At 36.7% G+C, this 15277-nt stretch overlaps 1 long non-coding RNA gene across 2 annotated transcripts in view; it reads right to left on the bottom strand.

The window, feature by feature from the left end:
• Window positions 1-15277, bottom strand: part of LOC103103358 (uncharacterized) — a 107602-nt gene that overhangs the window by 73669 nt on the left and 18656 nt on the right. For both annotated transcript variants that reach the window (XR_008911409.1, XR_468224.3), the window contains exon 2: window positions 1564-1744. This is a non-coding gene — a long non-coding RNA (uncharacterized LOC103103358). The remainder of the gene's footprint in view (window positions 1-1563; window positions 1745-15277) is intronic.

The following is a 15277-nucleotide window of genomic DNA, read 5'->3' as shown; positions in this document are numbered from 1 at the left end:
TCCTTGTTCTCCTGGCCTACTGTGGAATTAGTCTCCTACTTTTCTATTAGTAGTAATCATTAGCATTTATTTGGTGCTATAAGGTTTGTAAAGTGCTTTATATATATATATATATATACATATATGTATATATATATATATATATATAATCTCATTTGATCCTCATATAACCCTGTGAGGTAGGTGCTGCTATTATTCCCATTTTTACAGTTGAGGAAACTGAGGCTCAGAGAAGTTAAATGAGTTGCCCAGGGTCACAGTGCTAGTAAATATCTGAGGCAGGATTTGACTTGTTTTTTTTCTGACTTCAAATCCAATGCTATGCACTGTGCCATCTAGCTGTTTATGTCATCATCATCACCATCATCATCATCATTACCATCACCATTACCATCATCTGAGAATAAAATAATAATAATTATAACAATAAATAATAAAAAAGAGATAATGGCAATGGGATTCTGCATAATTTACTAATTGGCAGGAAGCAGTGGGGAATGGAAGATGGGAGGGTCATTTTTTTTGGCAAGAAGTTTTCCTGGCACTCTACAAGGGAGATGGAATGTTTTCATTTCACAGCAAGCTTAGAGACCCTGTTAGAGTCTCATTACCACTAGAGCCAAGGGCTGCTTCTCCTGTGGAAGGCAGGCTTTCTGCTCTCCAATGAAGGAATGTTTAGGATGCTCTTATTGCTCACTAGAGTTCCCACCTTTGGAGGCCAAGGTATTAGCCCAAATTCTCTAAGTTCAGATGTAGAGCTTGAAAGTGAGCTACCATAAAATGTCTCTCTGCTGTCTGAGTTGCTTCCTTTTGTTTTACCAATTACAGTACTGAATCTGTTATCTAGAGAGCTTGAACAGACTTTGCTGTCATCATTCTTTTTGACATTGACCTTGCTATTTTACCACACCCACCGGCTCTCTGTCTTCCTTTTTCCTTCCTCCTTTATCAATAGTAAGCTGACTTTGGGTGTTCTAAGTCCCCAAATCACTCATTCCAAACAATATTTGAAAAGTCAGATTTAAATGGGCTTCTTTCTCACTCACTTGCACCATTTAGGAGGTCAGTTAAAAATAAGCCTCACTTTGGAACTGTTTTAATCACAGCCCCTCAAGGGCCAGACTGAGCTTTCTAACAGACGTGGTAGGGAAGGGGTCGGTTTTTCTGATCTTTTTGAAAAATAGTTATATGCTGACCCCAAGAAGAGGAAACCAAGCCTTTTAATCTCCACTCTTTGTTTATCAAACTAGAAGCCTTTGTTCTCTTTCCCAGTTCACAGGCTTGTGTGCCAGCCTTTGAGGAAAGAGGACATACACACTCTTTCCGGACTTCTAAGTTAAGGCACCCCTCCACAGTCATAGTTAGAGGCAATTGAAACAACTACTGGAAAGATGGAAAGTTAGAAAAATAAAACTTATCAACAGAGGGAATTTCAGATAAATGAGATACATCCATGTTTGATCAGCTTTCTAAGCTAATGCCACATTGTACTGGACTTATGGGTAGTACAATGGACAGAGTCCCAACTCTGAAATAACTCTGAAATCAGGGTTCAAATCCTACCTTGGATATGTGCTCCTCCTATGACCTTGGGCAAAGTAATTGAATCTGACTGATCCTTAGTTTCTTCATGAAAGAGTTGGATGAAATATCCTATGAGGTTACTTCCAGTTCAAGATTTATGATCCTGACATAATTGCATTGGTCCTTGCAATGACCTAAATGATCAAGACACTGTCCAACTCTGAAAGAATACAATGGCATTATTAGTGAGGGAGTCTTCTGCTTACTAGGCTCCACAACCACCAAACTATTAGGCAATCATCTCCTCACCTGATGAAAGGTCCAGCTTTGGGTCTGAGGACTTGCTAAACCACACTGGCATCTTGAGAGGCACCAGCTCTGCCTTTTAGCACCAGTTAGACTGGGAGACCTTTGCCTTTGGCCCACAGATTTCACTTTTCACTACTTTCTCAACAACCTTGATCACTGAACCTACATTTGAGTCACTATGTGTTTCCTAACCATTCTTCATCCTTGAATTGGTTTGATCACTGTACACAATCCCTTTTACTTATAGCCAGTGGTGTGCAAGAGTTGGCTGTTTTGGAGAGTCAATTATGAAACTTTCAGTGGGAATATTTCAACTTCAAAAATCAGCAAATGCTACAACACTGGGCTTGATTTATTAATTGGTTTATTGTCTTAAGAAAGTGATGGAGAAAACATTAATAATGCAGATTAAACTTTAAGTCTGTTGTACTTTTTTTTGAGAGATTACAGATCCTTGAGGACAGGGATTACATTTTATATTTGTGTCTGCCATTGCCTAGCTTTGCATTCGACAGGAAATTAATTAACACATAATAAATGTTTGCTGAATGAACAAATGAAACCAAAGACCTTATTGGATCCAGAAAAGCAGTGGACTTTATGGAATTAAACACCATTAGCTATGCTAGTTAAAACTTAAGAACTTGAATCCCAATCTCAATTTTCCTCTTATCTCAGTGATTTGTCTGAACTGGAAGAATTTCCTTCTTATAAAGGCAGTTTAAAGTCATACCTTATGCTAAGAGACTACAAATGGGGATGTGACTCAAATATAAAATATCATATCAGAAACAAAGGAGCAAGAGTGAAATTGTTTATCAGAATTTTTGATAGGGGAACAGTTTATAACCATACAAGAGAAAGAATCAGAGAAGATAAAATGGACAATATTTATTACATAAAATTAAAAATTTTTGCACTAGAAAAACTAATTCAGGTCAGATTAGAAAAGAAAATTAACCAAGTGAAAAAAATTTTTGCAGCAAATTTCTCTAAGACAAATCTAACTTCCACAATATGTAGGGTGTCCCAAAAGTCTTAGTGCAGTTTTAAGCTTCAATAAATTTGGGGGGTACTTGTTTAAGGACAGGATTAAAATTTGTAAGGATGAAAGCCATGTCCTAATTGATAAATGGTCAAAAGCTATGAATAGGAAATTCTTAAGGGAAAAATCTAAGATATCTATAGGTATATAAAAAATAATGTTCTAAATGACTAATAATTATAGAAATGCAAATTATAGCAACTCTGAGGTTCTACCTCATGCCCATATTGGCCAAGTCAGGAAAAAGGAAACTGACAAATATGGTAGGGACCATGAGAAAACAGGTACATGAATGCATTAAATGGCAGCTAGGTGGCTCGATGGATAGAGTGCTGAGCCTGGAAAATATGAGTTCAAATCTGCCTCAGACAGATACTTACTAGCTGTGATCCAGAGTAAGTCACTTAACCCTATTTGCCTCATATTTTTTCATTTTTAAAATGAGCAGAAGAAAGTGGCAAAACACTCCAGTATCTTTGCCAAGAAAGCTCCAACTAGGGTCAAAGACAACTGAACTATTACTAATATTCAGCAATACACTATTGGTATAGCTGTAGATTAGTATAATAAATGTAAAAAAATGGAAATTATGCCCCCAAAGTTACCAAACTTTGCATACCTCTTCACTCAATGATGAACTAGTAGGCCTACCTATAACCTTAGAGAGAACATAAAATAATGAGAAATTCTTGTTAATTAAAAAATTATTTTAAAAAGATTAGATACCATAGAACTCAAAAATACAAACATGCAAAAGTGTTAGGGGCACAGATGGGGTTTTTATTACTGTTTCTAAGTGACTTTGGGGACCGTGGATGGAAAAGGATGTGGAAAACGAACAGCTGGCTACATAGATGGTGCTAAAGAATAGGATTTGCATTCCAGATCATGGCTTAAAATTCCAAAATGAGATGAACTTCTGGCTAAAGTTGAAGTGTATCTCATGAGGACTGGGAAGAATGTGTTTGGCCACAGATTTGATGATCTGTTCAAGACTGTTTTAAAATAAAATTAGAAGGGTAGGGAAAATGATGTTCAGATAAAATTGTAGAGCCAGATATTACGAAATACATTAGCTATGACACTCATCGAAGGAAAAACAAAAGTAATGTCCTGTAATTCACAAGAGAAAATTATAGGAAAGAAAGACAAGAACAACATGCATAGTCTCAGATGTCTATATGTCAAATTACAGGAAATTGATATCTGGTAAGGAAGGAGAAAGGAAAAGATCCTTCACTTGAGATATGTTGTATTCTGTTAATGAACATCAGAGGGGAGGAGAACTACTCATCACACATCTTTCTTGTTTTCTTTGTCAAGAAGACAATTTGTCTTCTTTGTCAAGAAGACAGACCTAAAAAAAGGTACAAGAGTTATCATTAATGAAGCTAGAAGTATTTTTGGATATGTAGAGAAAAATCTAGCAGTTCTAAATTAAAAAGCTCCTGGCTCAGAAAACCCCCCCATCATAAGAGGCTTAAAAAACTTTAGGCATTGTCATTAACTGAAATTGGAGGTATTTATGACAGCTTATATGATGGATCTCATTTATATAGTACTTGAGAGTTAGCAAGGAGCTTTCCTTATAAGAGACCCAAAAAGGAGGTAGATGGGGAGGCAAGGTTCTCTCCACAAGGCATATTGGCTAAGTCTACACTTCTCCCTCCTTAAAGCTTGTTTCACTAACCTACTTATGCAGTGAGTTAACTCCTCATGTCCTGGAATCAGTTCCTTAGTGAACAACTAGCAAGTAATAGTAGCTAATCTTATATAGTACTTACTATGTGCCAGGCACTGTGCTAAGTGCTTTACAACAAGGAGATGGGTTTTGGCTTAATTAACTTCCTCATCACCTCATGCCTGGACTATTGCAATAACCTACTGTTTGCTGACTGATCTCCCTAGATCAAATCTCTCCCTACTCCGGGCTATCCTCTACTCAGCATCATTGACTCTGTCTCTTTCTGGAGGTTGGAGGAGGCACGAGTTGTGCCTAAGTATCCTAATCATGAGTCCTGATTCTGGTCTGCCTCTTCTGTTGGGTTTCTCTCCTGAATCTAGGTGACTATTAAGAGATCCCAAGATGGACATTTCTAGTCTTGTAGGCAACCCTGTGAGTCAGAGAGATCTGGAGATACCAAGTCCTTCAGTCACAGCTGGGGGGTGGGGTGGCAGGAAGCATCAGCAACTTCTCTCTGGAGGTGCTGTGCTGCCAGGGTCAGGGAAGGGCAGCAGCCCTAACCTTTCTGCTCTCAGAGTCCTGCTATGCCTGACAAATGGGGAGAGAGAGAAAGGCAAAAGGCATGGCTGCTCTTTTTTAAAGGGTCACTGAGTCACTAGCTCTTCTTGTTTAGTGGCCAATCACAGCATTACTTCAATCATTTCTCAGTACCAAATCCTTTCAGCACCAAGCCATGTATAGGCAGTAGCCAGTTGCCAGGGGAGCTCCTGTATCCTGCAGCATTGATGTGGTCCCTACAGGCTCACCCCTGTGTGTACAATGTGTAGTGGGACTTCTGTGATGAATGAGCCCCTTTAGGAGGTATTGAGCTCTCAATCATGGGAAGTGTTCAAACACAGACTTACAGGATCATAGAATATGAAGTTGGAAGGGAACTTGGAGATCATTAGTAAACTGATACACCCAAGCTCCTGCAGACAATAAGTAAAAGGGCAAAGATTTGAATCTTCTAAAACCAAAATCACAGGGTAGGAGGTACCTTTAAAGGTACCTGCCAACTCTAAGAGGGCATGATGAAAAATGCTTTAAAAAGTTAACCTGTGGGGGAAGCTGGGTGGCTCAGTGAATTTGAGAGTCAGGTCTAGAGATGGGAGGTCCTAGGTTCAAATTTGACCTTTGTAAAAAAAATATCATTATTTAAATTGCAAAGTTTAAATTCCTTTTGAGAAGAATTTTAGGTAAAAAAGAAGCTACCACTCTGAATCCAGAACTGAACTGTTGGAGAAGCCACCCTGAAGAAGCCTCCAGACCACAAGCTGCACAAAAATGAACTTTGGGTGTAGTTGATTGAACATTTATTTGTATGTATACTTTCATGCCAAAGGGGACTGCCCCCTAACTGGCTTTCTGTCAATGCGTCCAGCAATTATTGGTTTTGTTCTTTTTTTCTCTTATCCTCAAATTATTGTAATCTTTAAATTGATTATGTTTTTATGATCCTTTGGGGAAGGACTTCTTCCCAGAGGATCAAACGGGGAAATGTAAAATTGAGATTTGAACTCTGGACTCCATTCCCCAGGAGTCCTTGCTAGCTTCCAGAATGCCCTCTAATCTCACTGAATTCTCACCTGGGACGAGAGCAAAATTTTATTTAAAGGGTCTTCCCCATAGGCGGGGCTCTCTTACTTTCTGTCTCCGCTGGCAAACAGACAAGTCTCATGATGTGAGTGAAATTTTGGGTGGGCCTCATGGCCCACCTGGCACGTGCCTTTTCTTACTTGTATATACTTAAATACTTAACCTTTAATAAACCTCTAAAAAATATAATACTCCTTGCAGAGAGAAACTAATTTCTACCTGCCTTAGTCTCCCTTAAATTTTAATCTTTACACCTTAGACACTTCCCAGCTGTGTGACCCTGGACAAGTCACTTGACCCCCATTGCCTAGCCCTTACCACTCTTCTGCCTTGGAGTCAATACATAGTATTGACTCCAAGACAGAAGATAAGGGTTTTTAAAAAAAAAGTTATCCTGTAACAATAATAGCTTTCATTTGTATAGAAAATGCTATTTTCCATAGATGAGCTCATTTCATATTTATATCATGAGATCAGAAATTAAGAGTGGAAAGAAGCCTTACTGATCATCAATACAACCCCCTCCCTACTACAAATGATTTCTCAATGCTTTTAAAGATTCATTCTCAGTGATTTTTCAGCAAGGACCAGAGTTAAGCATTTTGCCTAAGGGTTTTTTTTTTATCTGACTTATGATTTCGCCATTCTAGAAATCTCAATACAGACCATCTAGTGACACAGAGCAGTTGGCTTCTCCACAGCTTACACTCTTAGAGAATCTCCTGATGGCATTAATAAGTTAAGTGTCTTCATGTAAAACCCAGTGGAATTGCACGTCAGCTATGGGAGAGGGGTAGGGGAAGGGGAGGGAAAGAACATGAGTTTTGTAACAATGGGGAAATATTCTAACTTAATTAATTAATTAAAAAGTTAAAAAAATGTTAAGTGTCTTTCCCAGGATCACATCACCAATATGTGGTAGAGGCAAGTCTGGAACCCAGGTCTTTCCAATTCTGTAGGAAGCAATCTTGATGATGCTTCCATAGCATAAAATAAGCAGAGCTGGTATTCAAACTTTGGTTCTATGGCTTAAAATCCATTGTCATTTGCAAGGGATGGAGTGGTTAGACCAGTGATGGTGAACCTTTTAGATATGGTGGGCACCCCGCCCCAGACTGATTGCCCTTCCCCCCTTATCCCCCATTGGGAAGGGAGGAAGTGCTCCCATTGGATTGCTGGGCAGAGGGGTAAGTCATGCGAGAAATAACCTCAGAGCAGGTGAAGAGGGTAGGGGAGTGGCCTAAGCATTTTGCTCCCTTCCAGCTTTCCCACCTATGACTCACTCGCCTTACCCCCTATACACTCCCATTGGGCTGCTGAGCAGAGGGATGGGTGATGTGAAAAAATGTCATCAGGCACAGTGGAAGGGGGAGGGGAGCACCTTTGCTCAAGGCCTTTCTAGTAATGAACTGGGGGTGGTGGGGAGGGTGGCCAAGTACCCACAGAGAGCACTCTGCATGCCATCTTTGGTACCTGTGCCATAGGTTCACCTTAGATTAAAGAATTTGGGAGTGTGGAAGGCTTGAATTAGAATCTTTGAAGACTCAGACACTAGAGGGATGATTCTGGCCAAGCCACTTAACTTCTATTACTTCATGTGAAAAAATGGGGATAATAATAGCAACTACCAGATGGAGTTAATATGACAATCAAGTGAGTTAACAATCAAGTGTGTAAAGCACTTTAGGAACTTTTGCTATAGGCTAGCTCCTTAATTTAAATTTCACTTCACTAACCCATGATAACATCAAGTCTGTGGAGGAGGTAGATAAGTTATTATCATTTCTATTTTACATATGTAAAAAGTGAGATACAGATAGGTCAAATGACTTGCTTGACTTATATAATGAGTTCATACAACTGGAACAAAATCCTAGTTCTGTTGTTCCCTAAACTAGTAGTGCTTTTTAGACTGGGAATTTAGCATCTGTGTCTCCTAATCTAAGGTCATCTCAATGGGTGGAACAATGTTTGCCTTTATTCTTTCATCTGTAAATGAAGATAATAATATGGACCTGTTTTTCAGGATGTGAGAAATTACTAATTCTGAATACCAGAAGTGCTTGTCAAACACTGGGTAAATCCTTCAAAATAAGGAGGAAGTACAGAGAGTGAACCAACTGGTGCTTCTAATGGAAATGTTACTTGTTACTTCATTAGCATATCCATTTTTACCCAAATGTTGATGTTAAAATCCTTTGCTGAGGCTCTTTTCTTTGGTGAATTAATCAATTTCCAACTGTTGTTCAATAAATAAAACAGGATTAAACAGAAGAGAAAGCTGAGTAAAATTAGACCCAAAAAGCAGATACTAATGATTTGATGTCAATTTGATCTCCACTGGAGGGCTCCAGGAATCTATTCTTGGCCCTGGACTATCACATTTTTATAAATTATGTAGAACACATTTCATGATAGACTCAGGATCTAAAAAGGTCTTGATAGATTAGGATGTTAGACTAAATCTAATAAGTAAAATTTAATAAAGATAAATGCAAAGCCTCACACTTAAAAAAATCAGCTTCACAAGTCAAAGATGGGTGAAATATGGTGAGAAAGCAGTCTTTGTGAAAAAATTTCATGACTTTTTAGAGGTTTGCAAGGTTAGTCAGAGTCAGCAGGTGATATTTAAGTGTAGCCTGATATATAAAAAAGACTAGTAGATGGTATGGTAGATTGAGTTCAAATCTAGACTCAAACATATACTATGTGACCCTGGACAAGTCACTTTGCCCTGTTTGCCTCAGTTTCCTCATCTGTAAAATGAGCTGGAGAAGAAAATGGCAAACCTCTGTAGTACCTTTGCCAAGAAAACCCAAAGAGGGTCACAAAGAGTCAGACATATCTGAAAAATGACTGAACAACCACAATGATGTATAGAACTTAGTTTATCAACTCATGTACATGATTTCATTTTTTATCTTTATAATAATGAGGTGAGATGGATGCTATTATTATTCCCATATGACACATGAGGAAATTGACACTGAGGAAAGTTAAGATTGTCTTATAGTTAATAAGTGACAGAGAAAGGATTCATAACCAAATTTCTCTTGACTAGAATACTTTCTTTTGGAACGTGGACTAAGATGGTTATGACCTCTAATAATAAGGAAGTGATAGTCCCTTTGTATTCTGCCCAAACAAGATCCCATCACCCCTGGAATTTATGTTCATTTCTAGATGTGAGAAAGGATAATGATATTTTGGAGCAAGTTCCAAAGAAACAAGCATCCAGGATGGTGAAGGGCCATGTGTTTATGGCATGTGAGGATTGGTTGAAGGAAATAGGGCAATTTATCTTGTAGAAGAGAAGAATTCTTGTACACATGATAGCTGTACATGAAAGACTATCACAGTAAAGAGAAATTAAACTTGTTCTGCTTGGTCCAGAAGGCAGAACTAGGATCAATGGGTAGAAATTGTAAAGAAAGGAAAGTTATTAGGAAAAACTTCCAAACAGGTAAAGGTTTCCAGAAGGTAGAATGATCTGTCTTGGGACACAGTGAGAACTCCTGTACTTGACATCCTAAAACAGAGGGCAGATAGCCTTTTGTCAGGTATGTGGTAAAAGAAATTCTTATTCGGATATGTATTGGAGTAGATGGCCTTGGAGGACACTTCCAATGATGAGGTTCTATGATTCTGATTTTTCAACAATATGGGGGGGGGGGGGATGGACAGGTTGTCCTGCATTAAATTCTAGATCAAATAAACTTTTATTCAGTTTTTACTATGCAGAACATCATGTTAGGTATTGGAAAAGACACAATAATAAATAATATTAGAAAGTACACAGTGAGTCAGAGCAAGATAGATGCAAGTAGGGCTTGGAGAAAGCAGAAATCATAGATGTTCAGGTGCCAAACTAACCCTGAACAACAAGATAGAGTGGAAAAAGTAACTGGCTATGAAGTCAGAGATCTTGTACTTGAATTCTGCCCCTGATCCTTTCTTTAAAAACTTTTTTTGATAGATTTTTTTTTTGGTTTTACATTGCCAAAATTTCTCCTTGTATCTCTTTACTATGAAACAATCTTTTTTAACAAAAAAGGAGAAAAAAATCACTAAAAACATTAATACATTAAAAAATCTGAAAATATATGCAATATTCCATAATTTGGGATCTCCTATTCTAGCAAAGTAGTTGGGGAGAGGTATCTTCTCATATCTCTTAACTATCTCTAATTCTTAATATCTGTGAGACCTTGAACATGAGACTATGAACCTTAAAATCTCTGGACCTTCTAACAGGAAGGATTTGGAATAGATAGCTTTTGAGATCCATTCTAGTTATAAAAATAATTTAAAACCTCCTAAATAGGTTTGAGCTGACTTTTCAGATCAATGCACTTTTTTTCTTATTCCAATTTATCTTAATCTCTAGGGATATAGATACATTAGTAAATGCAAAAAAAAATCATGTGTTCATCATGATTTATTTACCCATGTTTTTATTTCTAATTTGTACATTGAGAAATTGTCTTATAACATTTGAATACCACAAAGAGTTTCAGTATTTTGATAACTTGAAATTAATCAATCAACAAAAGAAGCTTCTGCCCCATCATGCTAAGTTCTCCAAAAATGGAAGGATTCAAGTACCACCTGTTAGGATATTACAGAGGATTTTTTTCATTTTACAGGTGGGGTGGGTAGATGAAAGGACTTACTGTGATGTGACATCAGGTGTTAGCATTATAAGAGTACTGCCAGTGAAACATGTTCTTCACTGGTAATTTCTGGTCCCTGATGCAAAGAAGCACACCCCACTTCCTTACCTGGCAGGACATATTAATAACAGAAACAACAAACATCATATAATAATGTCAATAGATGCAAAACAAGAATTTTTTACAAGTTATAATACACTTTCCTTTTTTTTTTTGAAAAAATCCTAGGGAAAATAGATATAAATTGACCTTTTATTAATATGAGTAGTAGCTATCTAAAATCAAGAGCCAGAATTATAAGTACTGAGGATAGAATAGAGCTCTTTTGAGTAAGATCAGGGGTAAAGCAAGGCTATCTATTATCACCACTACTTCTGATATAGTAAGGGAAATATTAGCTGTGAGGAAAAAAATTGAAGGAATAAGCATAAGTAAAGAAGAAAGAAAGCTGTCTTTTTCTGGTAGATGATATGCTGGTTTAATTAGAAAATCTCCAGGAAACAACTAAAAAATTAATTGAAACAACTTCAGCAAAGTAGCAAAATATAAGTTCACAGAAATAATCAGCATTTCTATATATTTATTGCCAACAAAAAAGAGAAAGAGAAATGTCATTTAAAATATCTTCAGAATATATAAAATACTTGGGAGTTTACCTACCAATACACACATAGGAACTATATGAATGCAACTATAAAACACACTTTATGAAAAATAAAACAGACCTAAATAATTAGAGAAATATTATTTACTCATTAGTAGCCTAGCCCAATAGAATGAAAAAGACAATAAATGAATTTAATTATTTACTGCTATATTAATGAAACTACCAAGAGACTCAAAGAATTACATAATAAAAATAGAAAAAATAAAATTTGTATGAAAGAACAAAAGGTAAAAAATCTCAAGGAAAATTATGAAGAAAGTGGGAAGAAGGGGTCTAGCAGTATTAGATCTCAAGCTACACTATGTGTAGTAGTAATCATCAAAATTATTTAATAAATAGGTCAAATTATTAATATATTATATTAACAATATAATATATTAATAAATAGGTCAAATAGCAAAACAAATTAGATATATAACATACAGAAGCAATTAGTTGATGAGTTTGAAGACTGCAAACTAGGGTAAGAACTCACTATTTAATAAAAACTCAGAAACTTAGGAACCTGGAAAATAGCTTGACAGAAACTGGGAACATACTGAGACCTCATACTGTATTCCAAGATAAGCTCCAAATGGATACAAGGTGACATCATATTATGTAGGAGTAAGGAAGAAATTACCGTTTAAATTTATGGATAAGGGAAAAGTTCATGGCCTAAAAATAGATAGAGAGGACCACCAAAGATAAAATGACAGTTCTGATTGCATAAAGTTTTGCCAAAATAAAATCAATGCAACTAAAATTAGATGAGAAGCAGATAATTGAGGTGGGAAAAATCTTTGCAGGTATCCCAGACTTATATGAACTTATTCAAAGTGACATGAATAGAACCAAAAGAAAAATGTATACACTAACAATAATACTTTACTTAAAAAATAATTAATTAATTTTAAATAACAAATTTCCACACTAATTTTCCAAAGTCATATGCTCCATATTGTCTCCCTCCCCCTTCCCTCCCAATTTTCAAAGCTAATAAACAATTCAGTCTAGATTACATATTTATTATCATATGAAATATATTTCCATGTTACTCATTTTTGTAAGTGAATAATCAAATAAAACAAAAATCCTCAAACATATATCCAAATAAACAAATGATAAACCATATGTTTTCATCTCCATTTCTTCTCCAACAATTCTTTCTCTGGAGGTAAATAGCATTCTTTTTCATAAGTCCCTCAGAATTATCCTGGGTCATTGCTTTTAGTAGCAGTTTATCAGAACTGATCATTCCACAATATTACAGTTACTGTGTATAATGTTCTCCTGGTTCTGATTATTTCACTCTGCATCAGTTCATGGAGGTCTTTCCAGCTCTTTCTGAAATCATACTGTTAGCAATAATGCTTTAAAGACAAACAACTTTCACAGATTTCAGAACTCTGATCATCCATTGAGCAACCATGCTACTCACCTCCTGCCAGAGAGATGAGAGACTCAGGGTACAAAATGAGATATATATTTTGAATATGGCTGACATTGAAATATGCTTTAGTTAGCTATACATATTTGTTAAAAGAGTTTCATTTTTATTTTTTCTCAATGGTTGGGATGGAGATGAGAGGAATATTAAATACATTATTATAATAATATAAATAGATTTGTATTATATATGTATTTACATATTTAATATAATATACTTATTTATATTAATACATTCTGCAATGTAGTAATATAAATATAATAAATACCTTAAATACAAAATGTATTTATGATTTTTTTAAAGAAAAATTGCTAACAAAGTAATAAAAAACAAAGGAAGTCTTTAGTCTGAGAGGCAGAAAAGAGAACTGTAGTCCATGAAACTTCCACGAAAACTGATGACTTTCTGCTCCATCTAGTCTCAGCCTGACTCCAGATGCTCTGATCCTCTGAGGAAACTCTAAAATAACCACTTCCCAGCTGGAACTCTTCCTTGGAGAAGAGTCAAAGATTCAATATTTTATGTTGGACATAAGCTACTCTTAACAATTTATTATAATACATTGTTGCTAGGACATTTGTTGTTGTTGCTTTTGAGTTAGCCATCTCAGACTCATAGGCTATTAGAGATGGAAGAAACTTTTAGTGATCCTCGAACCCAGGTTCTAATTTTATAGATGAGGAAATTAAAGCCCACTAAGGTTGAGTGTTTTGTCCAAGGTCACACTGCAAGGGAGTGGTAGAACAGGGACCAGGAACTTTAGCCTTCTGAGTCCCAGCCATCTGCTCATGCCTCTACACCATATGGCTAGCATTAGGACAAATTCATTTATCAAAAACAATCTGTGAGTTGTACCTATTAGAAAAATGGTCCACACTCCAAGCCTGCAACACTAGGGGAATAATTACTCCTAATATATGGTAGAAAGTCCAAACCAAGCACAATGTGCCTGCCAATGGAGTTTTTTTTTTTTGCTCAAATATTTGAAAGTAACATTTTAGCAAAGACTGTTTTGTGAATCCCATTGTTTTCAGTGTATCCTCATATAATATTCATAAATAGAAGGCTACTGATAGCCATTTGGAAAATATATTAATTAATAAATACAATACAGACACTTTGGGTACTAGAATGACTTTCCAGAAAGTTTTATTCAAAGGGCAAAAATTTTTATCAATCGCTTCTTTTAACTTTGAAACATAAGGCATAATATGAACGAAAAAGGAACAATTTTAAAACTTAAAACTGTGAAACAAAAAATTCCAGGAAATTGTACTCCCATCTAGGTTGTGAATTGCAAACAGCTGTTGGCGGATTTTTATAGAATTTACATGGGCTCAGCAAAGGAAAAGACATCACATATTTGTATGCTGCTGCTGAAAAGAAGTTGATGATAATAGTACACTTATGGAATGCTTTAAATTCAGGATCTCACTTGATTCCGAAAACAACCTTGAGAGTTCAGATGTTATTAGCTCCTTTTTGCACATGAGGAATCTGTGTCAGAAAGATTGACTCATTTGCTCAAGGTCACACGGCTGAGGAGTGGTGGCTGCCTATTTGGTCAGAACTAGAGATGAAAGCTTCTACCACTGTCTTTACTTTATAGCACATCATCTCATGTGTGGATAGAGAGCCAAATCTGGAGTGGGGAGGGTTCAAATCTGGCCTCAGATACTATCTAGCTGTGTGCCCCTCAGAACATCACTTAACCCCAATTGCCTAGCTCTTATTGCTCTTCTGCTTTGCAACTGATACTTATTATCGATTCTAATACAGAAAGTAAGGGGTAAGGAAGAAAGAAAGAAGGAAAGGCAAGAAGGAAAAAAGAAAGGAAGGAAGGAAAGAGGAAGGAGGAAGGGAAGGAAGGAGGAAGAGGTAGAAGGAAGGAAGGGTTGGAAGGAAGAAAGAAAAGAAGGAAGGAAGGAAGGAGGAAGGGAAGGAAGGAAGGAGGAAGGAAAGAAGGAAGGAGGAAGGAAAGAAGGAAGGAAGGAAAGAGAGAAGGAAGGAAAGAGGGAAGGGAAGAAAGAAGGAGGGAGGGAAGGAAGGAGGAAAAGAGGGAGGGAAGGAAGGAGGAAAGGAAGGAAGGTAAGAGGGAGGGAAGAAGGGAACGAAGGAGGAAAGGAAGGAAGGTAGGAGGGAAGGAAGAAGGGAAGGAAGGAGGGAAGGAAGGAATGAGCACCAGGATTCAGTAAACCATTTCATTCAATTAATAAAATAAGCCTAGAATGTAAGCTTCTTAAGAGCAAAGATGTTTTTCTATCTTCTTATCCCCAGTGCTTAGCACAGTTCATGGCAAGTTGTTGTG

This window comes from Monodelphis domestica, chromosome 4, assembly GCF_027887165.1.
Source record: "Monodelphis domestica isolate mMonDom1 chromosome 4, mMonDom1.pri, whole genome shotgun sequence".
NCBI lineage: Eukaryota > Metazoa > Chordata > Mammalia > Didelphimorphia > Didelphidae > Monodelphis > Monodelphis domestica.
This window is presented reverse-complemented; position numbering and strand designations above follow the sequence as displayed.